The sequence below is a fragment of the Polypterus senegalus genome, chromosome 4 (genome assembly GCF_016835505.1).
Source record: "Polypterus senegalus isolate Bchr_013 chromosome 4, ASM1683550v1, whole genome shotgun sequence".
In the NCBI taxonomy this organism is placed as follows: domain Eukaryota; kingdom Metazoa; phylum Chordata; class Cladistia; order Polypteriformes; family Polypteridae; genus Polypterus; species Polypterus senegalus.
The window spans coordinates 68942667-68960038 of record NC_053157.1 but is presented as its reverse complement, the minus strand read 5'-3'; the positions used below and the strand labels follow the sequence as shown (position 1 = coordinate 68960038).

Here is a 17372-nt window from a genome sequence, read left to right as displayed (position 1 = left end):
TTTTAAAAATTTTGAATAGTATTTTGAAGCCACACGAAAACAAAAGGGCATATAATGGTATAATATATAGCATCACAAAACTTATGAAAAATATAAATAAAATTATTGTAGTATGCAGCAAGTAATGTATTATTTACTGTGCTATAGAGAGATGTCTCATCAATTAAAATACAAAAGAGAATGCACAAATAAGCAGAAGATTTGACCCAAACTTGCATTTATTTGAAGCAAATAAATAAAAACTAAATTCAATACAAAAAAGACACAATACACTTCTATATAATCTATACTAATAAAAGGCAAAGCCCTCACTCACTCATCACTAATTCTCCAACTTCCCGTGTAGGTAGAAGGCTGAAATTTGGCAGGCTCATTCCTTACAGCTTACTTACAAAAGTTGGGCAGGTTTCATTTTGAAATTCTACGCCTAATGGTCATAACTGGAAGGTATTTTTCTCCATTAACTGTAATAGAGTTGAGCTGGAAAGACGGGTGGGGGTTGGTGGAGTTTCGTGTGACATCATCACGCCTCCCACGTAATCAAGTGACTTGACTGTCAACGCAGTGCGTAGAAAACCAGGAAGACCTCCAAAAAGCGCTTAAGAAAACATGCATTATATAATTGAGAAGGCAGCGAAACAATAAGAAGCGAGCGAGTGACATATACTACCATATTCATGAGTGCTGCTACCTCGGAAAGAAAGCAAGGTGTAAACCTAAACTTTAAATTAAGTTCATAGACAGGCTACCGCTGGCGTTTCACATGCCCACAGGTAATGCGGGATACAAGTTTAATGAGAGGATATAAACGAGAGTTTTGATCACTTTGTAACTAAGTTAAAATTGTAGGTGAAGGGGTGTGCTTATGCAAATTCCGAGACTGTGTTTGTGGGGATTGACAGTTAAAGGCGGTGGGGAGTCAGGTCATCATCTCCCCTCCCATTTACCTCATTTCGGTCTGAGCTGAGCTCCGCGGCTAACGCCGTCTTCTGAAGCAACCGTCAGACTGCCACCAAATACTCACAGAAAAATCCACAAGTTAATACACACGCTGTCTCTAGAGTTTCTCCACACTGAATCCTCCAGGCACTACTTACAAAAGGTCACATTGACAATGTGTTACGTTATTTTTAAAATCTTTCCTTTTCTTAGCACAAGCACAGCTGAGAAGCTTCATGCATGTGCTCCATAACGCGTTAAAAATAATGCATTTAATCACACTTTGCATTACAAGCAAAGGGAGCTTTTGTCAATGCATGATTTCCTGGTACACCGATTACATTGATCAGCGCATCCCGATTCATTTTACCCTCGCACCACCTTAGTTTGAGAAGAAGTATGAAAAAATATAAGGTTAACACAGAAAAACAGATCACCAATTCAAGCTTTATGAATAATCGATTAAGCCATCAATAATTGTTTTGGTAAAGCCATCCTCCTTCCATTTTATAATTTTTCCGCCACTAGCCATGATTAAATGAGCGGTAAAAAGTAAGAGCAAAGCGAGGGTGACTTATTTAGGCAGGCATATATATGACAGCAACACTCATGACAATGTCAATCATGTTACGTTATTATTAAAATGTTTCCTTTTCTTTTCATTACTTCTTTAACACACTACTTCTCCGCTGCGGGCGGGTATTTTGCTATATATATAATATATGAATGACCTCCAAAAGGCTGAGACTTTTGATATCATGAGCGTGTCTGCAACACTGGGGTCTCCTGCCCAGCAAAAGTCGAGCAGCCAGCGCGCGTGCATAGCTGTGCCGGCCTTTGAGGCGCTGACTGCGCTTCTGCCTTAAGTCAAAGTGAGCACTTTTAATTTTTCATCCTCCCCCTGCGCTATAGCCCAGACAAGTGCAAACACGGGACCCCTTTTCTACACCACGGCAAAATAATATTAAGGCGATTCACACTTTCTTTTGCACGTATACGATTATGAGGTCCTCAGCTCGGATTATGAAGACACGCACAGGAGTGGAGGACTGACAGTGCCATCACAGCCGATTAATGGCGGGGGCGTCTCACCAGTCTACACAAGACCCACGCGACTGTCCCCAAAAGGCGATCATAGCGTCAGCTCTCTCTATACTATATAAAAGAAAAGGCAACTTTCCTTTCTTTACACCTTTTTCCTTTTATCCCAAACCAAAGCCTTTCTCTCTTAACACTGCAGAGGACACAAAACTAATTTTCTTTAAATGCGGTAAGGCACATTACCAGAGGCACAAATTTGAGCGTTCACATAGAAAATGTAATTTCAATGTACCTGTACTTCTTAAAGCGTTAATGTTTTACTGTTTAATAACTTATAGACTATAATTTATTATTTTTCCCTTGCACTCAGTGACCAAACCTATACACACACATATAGACACATACAAACATACACACAAGTATATGTATGTGTGTATATATATATATATATATATATATATATATATATACACACACACATATATATATATACACACACACACACACACACACATACGTACTTACACACATATATATAATTTGTGTGTGTGTATATATATATATATATACACACACACATACATACACACACACAATTATATATATGTGTGTAAGTGTATGTATGTGTGTGTGTGTGTGTATATATATATATATATATATATATATATATATGTGTGTGTGTGTGTGTGTGTGTGTGTGTGTGTATATATGACAGCAGCAATCAAGCTGTGAGAAAACAGTAAAAAGGAGGCGTGTCAGAAGTCGTGGTACATTTTCTGATGCAGCTACCGAAAACAACATCGTGACGCTGCCACCAAATACACAAAACAATTACTTTGACAATTATGTTACATTATTTTTAAAATGTTTCCTTTTCTTTTTCTTTTTCATAACTTCTTTAACACATGACATCGCTGCGAAGCGTGTGTATTTTGCTATATATATATATATATATATATATATATATATATATATATCACAGCTATATATATATCACAGCGACACTCATAACAGTGACAAAACAATTACACTGACAATCATATTACGTTATTTTCAAAATGTTTCCTTTTCTTTCTCTTTCCTTCTTTAACACACTACTTCTCGCTACCATGCGCGGTATATATATATATATATATATATATATATATATATATATATCAAAATACCAGCAGCGCAGTGGAGAGTAGTGTGTTAAAGAAGCAATGAAAAGAAAAGGAAACATTTTGAAAATAACGTAACATGATTGTCAATGTAATTGTTTTGTGACTGTTGTGAGTGATGAGTGTTGTTGTCATATATATATATATATATATATATATTTACACACTCACACACATAAACATGTATATATACATATCTATACATATACACATATATATACACATATATACATACATATATATATCTACATATATACACATACATACATACACACAAATACATATATATATATATATACACATAATATACATACATACATACACACATACATATATAAACATATATATATACATATACATACATATCTACATATATACACACACAGCTATTTCGTATCAGTGCAATACGCTGCTTGTTAAAACGGATGACTCCCGCTCTTACGTGCAAGTCTGCGTGGATATTATTATCGTATTTGTTCAAGTTCTATTTAAATTTTAAATAGAAGGAATTTTTATTTAGTCGACAGAAATATCTTTGGTAGGAATGTTAAAAACAGACAGGAATATTATTCGTGAATAAATCAACTCAAACCTTAAACAACTTCTAATATTTTGCTCTCCATAAAAATATATCCTGTCTAAATTATACAAGTTAGAAATAAAGTAAACGTTAAAAGAACAAACATTCAAATTTCTTTACTCTTATGTAATTTTATATAAAAAATAAACTTAAGATTTTAAATATCCCAAAAGATTTTGCTCTCCATAAAAATATATCCTGTCAAAATTATACAAATTCAAATATGAACATGCTGCATAACAAAACCTGGAAATATAAATAAAATGTGTTCCTTTCAGCAATAACAAATCAAATCATTCAGTTGTCTTTGCTCATATGTCATTTTAGAGCTGGACGCCTGGCATCTTTTTTTGGCAACAAGTTTGTTTCTGTTTGGTGTGAGGTTCTGTGTTGTGGAGATTCTCAGGATGGATTGCAGGTGCTCATCAGTGAGGCGACTCCTGTGTGCTGTTTTGTTAGTCTTCATGACTGAGAAGTGCTTCTCACACAGATATGTGGTACCAAACATGCACAAGGTTCGAGCCGCATGTAGACGGACTTTTTTTGTTCTTCAAAGTCACCAAAGCGCCGTGCAAACTCAGTGCGCTCAGTTTATCAGCAAAGTGCGTATTTGGGAACACCGTAGTGACGACTTGGTTTAACATTACTTGGCAACAGGGAAAGTGGGGCAAGGTGTACTGGTGCATTTGTGTCTCCCATAAAAGCAGCTTCACTTGAAATCACTTTGTGATTGTGCACGGTAAAACGTCCGCTGAAGTGTCAGATTCTTATTTAATTATTCTGCTTTCTGTATCTTCTGCATTGCATTCAGGTTACCCTGATGTTTTGTCTCATAGTGCCGTCTTAGATTAAATTCTGTAATTACAGCCACATTAGCTCCACAAATGAGACACACTGGTTCAGTAAACATATACTCAGCCTCCCATCGGTTTTTAAAGGCTCTATTTTCAGAATCAACTTTTCTCTTCAGCATCGTGTGAGCTAGCTTCAATAACTTGCAGCATCATAAGCTAGACTTGATTAGCGCGGTAAGAGTTCGGCAAGGCAGCTGAAGCGCTGCATTATGGGATCTGTAGTTAATTGTGTTACCAGCGCTTCATATACCCGGGCCATTAATAACAATAATAGAGTATATAAAATGATCTCGGGCGGATATAATTACACGCGGGCAGGATGTGGCCCGCGGCCCTTGAGTTTGACACATATGGACTAAATAGAACTTGAAAAGATATATTTTTCAAATGTGATCGCGCAATTCAGATAGAGTTGACGCGCACTACAGCCTGCATGCCATGGCGAATAAAGTATCCATTATTCGAGTATGTAGATCGGGATATATATATACATATATATATACCCGCGTATCGCAGCGAGAAGTGTGTTAAAAAGCTAGAAAAGAAAAGGGAACATTTTAAAAATAACGTAACATGACTGTCAATATACAGTATTTGTTTTGTGTTACTGAGTGTTGCTGTCATCAAGGATTTGATTATCATTATTTCTTTCAATCAGGTTCGTATTTGTAGGGTGTGTTGTGTTCAAGTAACATTCCGTGTTTGTCAATCGTTGTAAAGATGACAGGTTTCATTCATCGATTCGTTTCTTACTGCATCAATAAACAGCTCGTCTTCTTCTTTATCTGAGACCTGACACACTGCATGCACGGGTTTTTTTTACACTGTCTTCCTTTAGCGGGACATTGACTTTTCCACCGTGTGCTTTGTTTCCGCAGTAGCTGGATTTATGAATATGCTTGTATGTATCAGGCGCTTCATATTTTTGCTGCCTTTTCAATTGTGTAATTGGTTTTGTTCAGCTCTTTGGAACTGTTGCTTTTTATCTGTGCACTGCGTCAGTTCACGTGAGCCGCTCGGTGTACATGCATCGAAGGTTCCCAGCTGTGCTGGTGCCATCTTGTGCTATGTCCATGGCTGTATTTAATGTTACCTTAGTCCTGGCACTTAAAACTTTCTCTCGCAGTTTCGCTGAGTTTGTGTCAAACACCACCCTGACCATCTCATCTTCCTCTCCATAAGCACAGACAGTCCTTCACCCGTGAATATTTAGTGGGAGTTTGCTATTGGATTGCGACGGACGGCCTTATATGGGCAGGCACTAAATTACAAACGCCAGCGGCAGCCTGTCTATGAACTTAATTTAAAGTGTAGGTTTATATCGTGCTTTGTTTCCGAAGTAGCAGAACTCATGAATATGGTAGTATATGTCACTCGCTCGCTTCTTATTGTTTCGCTGCCTTCTCAATTATATAATGCATGTTTTCATCAGCGCTTTTTGGAGGTCTTCCTGGTTTTCTATGTACTGCGTGATTACGTGGGAGGCGTGATGATGTCACACGAAACTCCGCCCCCACGGCGTTCAAGCTCATCTCCATTACAGTAAATGGAGAAAAACAGCTTCCAGTTATGACCATTACGCATAGAATTTCGATATAAAACTTGCCCAACTTTTGTAAGGAAGCTGTAAGGAATGAACCTACCAAATTTCAGCCTTACACCCACACGGGAAGTTGGAGAATTAGTGATGGGTCAGTGAATGAGTGAGTGAGTGAGGGCTTTGCCTTTTATTAGTATAGATATATATGAGAACAACACTCATATCAATGACAAAACAATTACATTAACAACCATGTTACGTTATTTTTAAAATTTTTCCTTTTCTTTTTCGTACCTTCTTTAACACACTACTTCTCCGCTGCGAAGCGCGGGTATTCTGCTAGTCAATTATATAATTGCTGATGTAGACTGAACCAAAGTGATCAACTAAGACAGAATCAGCAATAGACATGAACAAGGGACAACCATACTAAAAAGGTATGTTTTCACTAGATATGTCAGTTTAACCAGCAACTCTTACACCTTTTCAAAAGTGAGAATAGCAACAAGACAAGGTCTCTCCTAAGCAAAAATTTTACTGCAGAGAGGTTAGGTTGAGGACTGGAAACAGTGGGTGCCCTGAAACGGAGCACAACAAACAAGGAATACATCAAGCTTTCTTCTCTTTGATATCAGAAGACGTCCACCAATGATATCAGCTCAGAAATGTCAGAAACCACTGGGACCCTGTTATACCCATCTACGGTCCACATCTTGTGACCAAAAAGCCATTTCTCCAAGGTGGAAACAAAGACAAGGAACTCACCAACACATGTAAACATGAGGAATGGGGTAGAAGAAAAAAAAAAAATCACCAAGTGCTCTGGACTTTTAGCAGTTTGAGCACTAATGTGCTGGAGTACAATATGTTCATGAATGGGTGCAGGCAACAGTTAAGGATGGTAGAGGACACTTGCAGGTTTGGGGCTGCATTGCACAAAAAAAGGTGATTTTTTCAAAACTGATGGCACCCTCACAATGGAGAAGTACTGGCAGATTATTATGCATCATTAAATACCATCAGTGAGTAAACATAATAGTCCCAATTTCATTCTGTAGCATGATAATGACTCCAAACACATGGTCAAAATCATAACAGTTTGCAGTGAAAAGAGGAACCGGGAATCCTTATTGCCAAATTAGACCTTGAATTCCAAATCACTTAAGTTTCACAGTAATGCATGTGTAGACTCAGTTCTCCAAAACAAGGTGTGTAGGAGATTGAGGAATACAATTTTGGATCAAAGTATTTTTTTCTCACTTGATGCAAAAAATGTAAACTTTAGCTTGCTATTTCGGACAGATTCTGCAAGCACTTCAGTCAATGACAGCACAACATGCCGATGTGTCCATACCATTGAAAAAGATCTCAAAATCACAATTTAAACTACATTAAAATAAAATTTTAAATCTGTTATATGCCAGTGATTGGTAATGAGGAAACCAGTTGTCATTTATTTTGGTATAATATGCTTAAGTTTTAGCATACAATAAGCCAGAAATAAACAACATCAGTTTGTTCTTTTAGTATAGCCTACTTGTGAGCTAAGATTTACAATAAACAAACATGATAGGTGAATTAAAAATACTAGCCAACCCGCGGCGTAGCATACGCCACATAATCAGGCCGCTTTTTAAATGATTTTTAAGCACAGAGGAAAAAATAAACATTTGAAAAATCCGTAATTTAATAAACCACCAAGAAAAGTAACATTGCAACAATGCACGCTACGAACCAACATACAATTGTCCGTGACTGAAAACCGGAGGAGCGCCGTCTCGCTTTCTCCTTCCAAAGCGAAGGACAGGGTTGAATGGGACTCGTTCAGTACGCACTGCCCGCTTATGTGCCCGCCCCCAACTCCCTACCTGAGTCGCTTTCGTCTGTGTACAGTCCACATGCACCTGTGAGTCACGTTGACTGTTAATTTTCCAAACACCGCCTCAGTCGGTTTCCACGTTGATTTTTCATTGTTCTTTGCGGTCCTGGCTGCTTTTATTTTATATATAATCCACCAAGTCACCCGACCATGGGGGGCTTTAGAAAGGGCAGGGACGTAATCAGTGCGAGCATATGACCGCGCGCGTACTGGGAATTTCTCGTTAGTGGGGAACAATTGGAAGCCACAGTCTCCATCACGAATGGGGTTCAACGGCTTACCCACGCCGGGTAGACACACGTTGATCCATTCAGTGTAGCGCGCGTGCAGTACCGGACATACAAGTGCCTCACAGACCTGTTAATACTCAATCTCACGTGGCTGAAAGCCACTTGTCCTTCTAAGAATTTGGGCGCCGACGCTGTCGTCGTGTAACTATTTAGCAGGCGGGAGTCTCGTTCGTTTTCGGAAATAACCAGCCAAATTGCTCCACCAACTAAGAACTGCCATGCACCACCACCCACAGAATCGAGAAAGAGCTATCAATCTGTCAATCCTGTCCGTGTCCGGGTGAGGTTTCTGTGTTGAGTCAAATGAAACGAAAGGCTCCACACCTGGTGGTGCCCTTCCGTCAATTCCTTTAAGTTTCAGCTTTGTAACCATACTCCCCCCTGAACCCAAAGACTTTGGTTAGCGGTTGGCTGCCCGGTGGGTCATGGGAATGGCGCCGCCGGATCGCCTGTTGCGGGGCCTGCATTGGTGAAGCAGGTGAGACAGTAATGAAACAGAGGCACAAGGCTTATTGGTTTTTAAAGACTGCTTCCTTCATTGGGTTTTAACCAATGCACGGAACGAACCAACACACAATCGTCCGTGTGGCGCTCAGGGTGGAACAGGAGGAGAGGAGAAGGACATCCAGGTCATGCTAGTCTGCTGGTTTCTCGTTCAGTATACACTGCCTGCTCATGTGCCCACCTCCAACTCGTCACTCGAGTCTTTGTACAGTCCAGATGCACCTGTGACTCACGTAGACTTTTCATTGCTCTGTGCGGTTTTGGCTGCCTTTCAGTATATAATCCACCAAGACACCCGACCACTGTGGGAGGTGGGTGTGTACAAACTGCATGAGCATCTAACAAGACGCATGTTTGTCGCAGATGCGAACTGCTGTATGTAGCGTGTAAAACAGTTTGCTATAGTGCACGCGGTCGTGCGTCGTAACCGAAAACTTCGTTTTTTAAAGACTGCTCACTTCATTATGTTTTAACCTCAGTTGTAAAGGAACGTTTTAAGGATTCCATGGGATACCCCTCGCAAACAGTTTTACACGCGCATATGGAGATTAACCTCCGAGAAACATGCCTCTATTAATAGTCAACGTGGGTCGGAGCTGCATGTGACCTCTACGACAGACGAATATAAATGATGCCGGTTTTTCTGTGTCGTCGCGTCCGAGTTGGTGGGCGTGGCTCTGTGAGTTGTCGTATCCAATGGTCTTGAAGTTGGTGGGCGTGGCTCCTTCCTGCGTGCGCTATAGGTGTCTCACTTGTCGGCGGCTTAGTGAATCCACGCCCCTTTAGGCGTGCTTTCCATGGTTGTCTTACCTTAGTGAATTATATACATATACATATATATACATACACATACATATACATATATACATATATATATATCTATACTAATAAAAGGCAAAGCCCTCACTCACTCACTCACTGACTCATCACTAATTCTCCAACTTCCCGTGTAGGTAGAAGGCTGAAATTTGGCAGGCTCATTCCTTACAGCTTACTTACAAAAGTTGGGCAGGTTTCATTTCGAAATTCTACGCGTAAGGGTCATAACTGGAACCTATTTTTCTACATATAATTTAATAGAGTTGAGTTGGAGATGGCCGTGGGGGGCGGAGTTTCGTGTGACATCATCACGCCTCCTACGTAAGTATGTAGAGAACAAGGAAGAACTCCAAACAGCGATGAGCACAAAACGCCATTTCACAATTGAGAAGGCAGAAAAACATTATGAAGCAAATGATGCATAAAAGCATATTCATAAGTACAGCTACTGCGGAAACAAAGCACGCGTGAACCGTAAGTTTATATTAAATTAAGTTCATAGACTGGCTGCCACTAGCGTTTGTAATTTAGTGCCTGCCCATATAAGGCCGTCCATCAGCGGCAATCCAATACAAACACTGCCGGTAAATATTCACGTGTGAAGGACTGTGCTTATGCAGAGGAAGATGAGATGGTCAGGGTGGTGTTTGGCACAAACTCAGCGAAACTGCGAGAGAAACTTTTAAGTGCCGGGTCTTAGCTGACATTACACGAGATGGCACCAGCACAGCTGGGAACCTTCGATGCAAGAACACCAAGCGGCTCACGTGAACTGGCGCGTGCACAGACAAAAGCAACAGTTCCAAAGAGTGCTGAACAAAACCGAATTACACAATTGAGAAGGCAGCAAAAAAATATGAAGCGTCTGATACATAGAATCATATTCATAAGTGCAGCTACTGCGGAAACAAAGCACACGGTGGAAAAAGTGAATGTCCGCTAAAGGAAGACAGTGTAAAAAAACCCGTGCATGCAGTTTGTCACATCTCAGATAAAGAGGAAGACGAGCTGTTTATTGATGCAGTAAGAAACTAATCGATGAATGAAACCTCTTATCTTTACAACGATTGACAAACACGGAATGTAACTTGAACACAACACATCGTACAAATACAACCCTGATTGAAACAAATAATGATAATCAAATCCTTGATGACAGCAACATTCAATAACACTCACAAAACAATTACTGTATATTGACAATCATGTTACGTTATTTTTAAAATGTTCCTTTTTTCATAACTTCTACTTCTCCACTGCGTTACGCGGGTATATATATAAATGTATATATATACCCCGATCTACAGTACATACTCTCGCATAGCCAAGCCACACACTGTGGCGCAATTGTCGAGTCTTCAGCCTCTAATGCCGACATTGAGGTTCGATTCGAGAGGGATGCACTGACTATGTACGCGCTACCGATTCATTTTACCTTCGCATCTCCTTGGTTTGGGGCGTATGAAAAATATTAGGTTAGCAGAATCATGTTACGTTATTTTAAAATGTTTCCCTTTATTAGCACAAGCACAGCTGAGAAGCTTCGATGCATGTACTCCATAACGCGTTAAAAATAGCGCATTTAATCACACTTTCAATTCCAAGCAAGCGGGAACTTTTGTCAATGCATGATTTCCTGGTACATCCATTACACTGATGCACACATCACAGCTACAAAAATGTTAGAGTCGGAATAAAGCGCGTTCCTACGACTGATCATTTCGACTACCTGAGCGAAGCCTTGATAAAAGCATGGTTTTGTGCACACTGAAAAGCAAGCAAAATTAGATGCATTACAGAAAGCGGACTTTGTGGCTCTTACTGGGGATCATTGGACTTCCGTGACCGTTAGTAATTCTGATTACATCTAATTACAAAATGTTCAATGATCACACTGTTTTAGCCTAATGTACAAAATAATTTTGGCTAATGTTACTCAGAGTTTAAAGATTAAGTTGGTCAAATTACCTTTTATGTTTCTGACTTATTTTTTAAGAAGAAAAACTGCACTTTATGTTGAAATTTTGGTTATTATTATTTAAAGACAATACTATTCTGAAAATCTACTTAAAGTACTTAAACTACCACTTTATTTTTAAGTCTGCCCAATTTTAACCAGGGATGATATTTTTGTTTCTGTTTTGAATTCAAATGCAGTTTAAAGGCTTTTTTTTCAGAAATTAAAACAGCTTCAGTTTACAATATTCATGTACATGTCTATTATTTGATTCTGTCGCCCACTAAAACACTTTTAAATTAAAAAAAACATTTGCGATTTGGGGCAAATTTACGTGTGCGATTACATACGATTAATCAAGATTAATTCTTACACAGCCTCTAATTAATTGGATTAATTTTTTAATCGAGTCCACCCCTAATATATATATGTGGATATATATGTAGATTTGTATATATATATGTGTATATACAGTATATATGTAGATATGTATATGTGTATATACAGTATGTATATATATATATGTGTGTGTGTATATACAGTATGTGTATATATGTATATATATGTATGTGTATAGATGTATATATATATATATTTATATATATATGTTTATATATGTGTCAGTGTGTGTATATATATTACATTGTCAATCATGTTACGTTATTATTAAAATGTTTCCTTTTCTTTTTACTTCTCCGCTGCCAATCTAGTATTTTGAGATATATATATATATATATATATATATATATATATAAATATATATATACAGATATATATAAATATATATATGTATATATAAAATAGATAGATATGACAACAACACTCATATCAATAACAAAACAATTACATTAACAATCATGTCACGTTATTTTTAAAATGTTTGCTTTTCTTTTTCATAACTTCTTTAACACACTACTTCTCCGCTGCAAAGCGCGGGTATTTTTATATATATATATATATATATATATATATATATATATATATATATATACACACACACACACACACACACACACACACACACATATATATATATATATATATATATATATATATACAGTAATCCTAAGCTATATCGTGCTTTGACTTTCGGTTTCACTCTATCGCTGGATTTTAAATGTAAGCACATCTAAACATATATCACAGATTTTTCACTGGTTCGCCGCTTTCTGCGGACAATGGGTCTTTTAATTTATGCTAAACGCTTCCTCAGTTTGATTGCCCAGTTGATTTCATACAAGGGGCGCTATTGGCGGATGGCTTAGAAGCTACCCAATCAGAGCATGTATTGCATATTAACTAAAACTCCTCAATGCTATAAGATATGCTTCCCGCGCTGTGCTTGTTTGCTTCTCTCTATCTTTCTCGCTCTCTCTGCCTGACGGAGGGGGTGTGAGCAGAGGGGCTGTTTGCACAGAGGACACGGAAGCTCCTCTACAAAATGCCGCTTTATATATACTTTATATATACTTAAAAGCATGTATTGATTTTTTGATTGTTTGCTTTTCTTTGCGAGCGCTCTCTCCGACATTCTCTGCTCCTGACGCTCCTTTATGGCGCACTCCTTTGAAGATAAGATATGTTTGCTTTCTTTTAATTGTGAGAAAGAACTGTCATCTCTGTCTTGTCATGGAGCACAGTTTAAACGTTTGACTAAAGGGTGTTATTTCATGTCTAGAGGGCTCTAATTATGTTAACAGGGTGGGAGAGTTTATAAGGGCTTAAAATATATAAAAATAACCACACAAACATATGGTTTCTACTTTGCGGATTTTCACCTATCGCGGGGGGTCTGGAACGCAACCCCCGCGATCGAGGAGGGATTACTGTATACACATATATGTGTGTGTATATATGTAGATATGTATATATATGTATATATGTATATATATATGTGGATGTGTGTGTGTGTGTGTGTATATATATATATATATATATATATATATATATATATATATATATATATATATATATATATATATATATATATATATATATATATATATATATATATATATATATATATATATATATATGACAGCAACACTCATAACAGTGACAAAACAATTACATTGACAATCATGTTACGTTATTTTTAAAATGTTTCCTTTTCTTTTCATTAATTCTTTAGCACACTACTTTTCCTTTCAACGCTGGTATTTTGCTAGTACATATATATATATATAAATATATATACACACACACACACACACACCTATCTATATATATATCTATATATATATATATATCTATATATATATATATATATATATATATATCTATATATATATATATATATATATATATATATATATATATATATATCTATACTAATAAAAGGCAAAGCCCTCACTCACTCACTCACTCACTCACTCACTCACTCACTCACTGACTCATCACTAATTCTCCAACTTCCCGTGTGGGTGGAAGGCTGAAATTTGGCAGGTTCATTCCTTACAGCTTCCTTACAAAAGTTGGGCAGGTTTCATTTTGAAATTCTACGCGTAATGGTCATAACTGGAAGCTGTTTTTCTCCATTTACTGTAATGGAGATGAGCTTGAACGCCGTGGGGGCGGAGTTTCGTGTGACATCATCACACCTCCCACGTAATCACGCAGTACATAGAAACCAGGAAGACCTCCAAAAAGCGCTGAAGAAAACATGCATTATATAATTGAGAAGGCAGCGAAACAATAAGAAGCGGCGAGTGACATATACAACCATATTCATGAGTTCTGCTACTTGAAACAAAGCACGATGTAAACCTACACTTTAAATTAAGTTCATAGATAGGCTGCCGCTGGCGTTTGTAATTTAGTGCCTGCCCATAAAAGGCCGTCCGTTAGCGGCAATCCAATAGCAAACTCACACTAAATATTCACGGGTGAAGGACTGTGCTTATGGAGAGGAAGATGAGATGGTCAGGGTGGTGTTTGGTACAAACTCAGCGAAACTGCGGGAGAAAGTTTTAAGTGCCAGGTCTTAGCTAACATTAAATACAGCCGTGGACATAGCACGAGATGGCACCAGCACAGCTGGGAACCTTCGATGCATGTACACCGAGCGGCTCACGTGAACTAACGCGGTGCACAGCCAAAAAGCAACAGTTCCAAAGAGCTGAACAAAACCGAATTACACAATTGAAAAGGCAGCAAAATATGAAGCGTCTGATACATACAAGCATATTCATAAATCCAGCTACTGGAAACAAAGCACACGGTGGAAAAAGTCAATGTCCGCTAAAGGAAGACAGTGTAAAAAAACCCGTGCATGCAGTGTGTCAGGTCTCAGATAAAGAAGAAGACGATCTGTTTATTTATGCAGTAAGAAACGAATCGATGAATGAAACCTGCCATCTTTACAACGATTGACAAACACGGAATGTAACTTGAACAAAACACATCCTACAAATACGAACCTGATTGAAAGAAATAATGATAATCAAATCCTTGATGACAGCAACACTCAGTAACACTCACAAAACAAATACTGTATATTGACAGTCATGTTACGTTATTTTAAAATGTTCCCTTTTCTTTTTCATAGCTTTTTTAACACACTACTTTTCCGCTGCGATACGCGGGTATATATATATGTATATATATATCCCGAAATACATACTCGAATAATGGATACTTTATTCGCCATCAATGATTGTTTTGGTAAAGCCATACTCAGTGTATTCATTAGATGAGCGGTAAAAAGTAATAGCGAGGGAGGATGACTTATTGAGGCATGCAGGCTGTAGTCTTGGCGTCAACTCTATCTGAATTGCGCGATCACATTTAAAAAAAAATATATTTTCAAGTTCTATTTAGTCCATATGTGTCAAACTCAGATCATTTTATATACTGTATTATTGTTATTAATGGCCCGGGTATATGAAGCGCTGGTAACACAATAAACTACAGATCCCATAATGCAGCGCTTCAGCTGCCTTGGCCGAAAACTTACTGCATTAATCAAGTCTAGCTTATAATGTTGCAAGTTATTGCGAAGCTAGCTCACACGATGCTGAAGAGAAAAGTTGATTCTGAAAATAGAGCCTTTAAAAACCGATGGGAGGCTGAGTATATGTTTACTGAACCCGTGTGTCTCATTTGTGGAGCTAATGTGGCTGTAATTACAGAATTTAATCTAAGACGGTACTATGAGACAAAACATCACAGTAACCTGAAAGACCTGAATTCAATGCAGAAGATACAGAAAGCAGAAGAATTAAATAAGAATCTGACACTTCAGCGTTTTTACCCGTGCACAATCACAAAGTGATTTCAAGTGAAGCTGCTTTTATGGGAGACACAAATGCACTAGTGCAACTTGCCCCACTTTCCCTGTTGCCAAGTAATGTTGAACCAAGTCGTCACTACGGTGTTCCCATAATACACACTTTGCTGATAAACTGGCGCACTGAGTTTGCGGCGCTTTGGTGACTTTGAAGAACAAAAAAAGTCCGTCTACATGCGGCTCAAACCTTGTGCATGTTTGGTAGCACATATCTGTGTGAGAAGCTCTTCTCAGTGATAAAGAATAACAAAACAGCACACAGGAATTAAGCCTCACTGATGAGCACCTGCAATCCATCCTGAGAATCTCCACAACACAGAACCTCACACCAAACATAAACGAACCTGTTGCCATAAAAAGATGCCAGGCGTCCAGCTCTAAAATGACATATGAGCAAAGACAACTGAATGATTTGATTTGTTATTGCTGAAAGGAACACATTTTATTTATATTTCCAGGTTTTGTTATGCAGCATGTTCATATTTGAATTTGTATAATTTTGACAGGATATATTTTATGGAGAGCAAAATATTATAAGTTGTTTAAGGTTTGAGTTGATTTATTCAGGAATAATATTCCTGTCTGTTTTTACCATTCCTACCAAAGATATTTCTGTCGACTAAATAAAAATTCCTTCTATTTAAAATTTAAATAGAACTTGAACAAATACGATAGTTCATAATATCCACGCAGACTTATGCGTAAGAGCGGGAGTTATCCGTTTTAACAAGCAGCGTATTGCACTGATACTGAAATAGCTGTGTGTGTATATATGTAGATATGTATGTATATGTATATATATGTTTATATATGTGTGTGTGTATGTATGTGTATATATATATATATGTATTTGTGTGTATATATGTGTGTGTATATATATGTGTATATGTATAGATATGTATATATATATATATATGTTTGTGTGTGTGCAAATATATATTTATATATACAATATATATACACACAATATATATACACAATATATATATATATATATATATATATACACACACTATATATATATATATATATATATATATATACTAATAAAAGGCAAAGCCCTCACTCACTCACTCACTCATCACTAATTCTCCAACTTCCGTGTAGGTAGAAGGCTGAAATTTGGCAGGCTCATTCCTTACAGCTTACTTACAAAAGTTGGGCAGGTTTCATTTCAAATTCTATGCCTAATGGTCATAACTGGAAGGTATTTTTCTCCATTAACTGTAATGGAGTTGAGCTGCAATGGCGTGGGGCGGAGTTTCGTGTGACATCATCACGCCTCCCACGTAATCACGTGAACTGACTGTCAGCGCAGTGCGTAGAAAACCAGGAAGACCTCCAAAAAGCGCTTAAGAAAACATGCATTATATAATTGAGAAGGCAGCGAAACAATAAGAAGCGAGCGAGTGGCATATACTACCATATTCATGAGTGCTGCTACCTCGGAAAGAAAGCAAGGTGTAAACCTAAACTTTAAATTAAGTTCATAGACAGGCTACCGCTGGCGTTTTACATGCC

The 17372-nt window shown here is 37.8% G+C and overlaps 1 protein-coding gene across 3 annotated transcripts in view; it reads right to left on the bottom strand.

The window, feature by feature from the left end:
- LOC120527421 (AF4/FMR2 family member 1-like) overlaps positions 1-17372 on the bottom strand; it is a 206910-nt gene that overhangs the window by 13659 nt on the left and 175879 nt on the right. The gene's annotated exons all lie outside the window — the stretch shown is intronic.